The sequence below is a fragment of the Etheostoma cragini genome, chromosome 14 (genome assembly GCF_013103735.1).
Source record: "Etheostoma cragini isolate CJK2018 chromosome 14, CSU_Ecrag_1.0, whole genome shotgun sequence".
In the NCBI taxonomy this organism is placed as follows: Eukaryota; Metazoa; Chordata; class Actinopteri; order Perciformes; family Percidae; genus Etheostoma; species Etheostoma cragini.
Window position 1 is genome coordinate 23,536,679 of NC_048420.1, and position 376 is coordinate 23,537,054.

Sequence of the window (376 nt, forward strand, 5' to 3'; positions counted from 1 at the left end):
AGAGACTTCAGATACAGTATTAGGGACCACTAAGGTCTATATAAAAGCATCCAAAGAGCACCATGTCATGGGACCTTTCATATTCAACACTTCTCTGGAAGCAGAAAAATCATTTCTGATTCTTTAATATTCAATGAAAACATGTCATCCACGCTCCGTCTTCTATGCAAATACATGCATAGAAGACTGCTGCTCGCCTGTTTCCCCAAAAATCTCCAACCAGAGCAGGCCTCTGTCTGACTCACAGGAACCGCACAGGCATGAAGTCGATGTTTCAAATTCCAGTCAGGGAGGCAGTCTCACCGATCCCCCCCCCCCCTTTAGAGGCTGAAAAACTAAAATAAGTTCAAAAGCGGTAGCTCCTGTCACCTTCCCC

At 45.2% G+C, this 376-nt stretch overlaps 1 protein-coding gene across 1 annotated transcript in view; it reads right to left on the reverse strand.

The window, feature by feature from the left end:
• The window catches only part of LOC117957203 (glutamate receptor ionotropic, kainate 5-like), an 86,495-nt gene that overhangs the window by 33,203 nt on the left and 52,916 nt on the right, over positions 1-376 (reverse strand). The window lies entirely within an intron of this gene.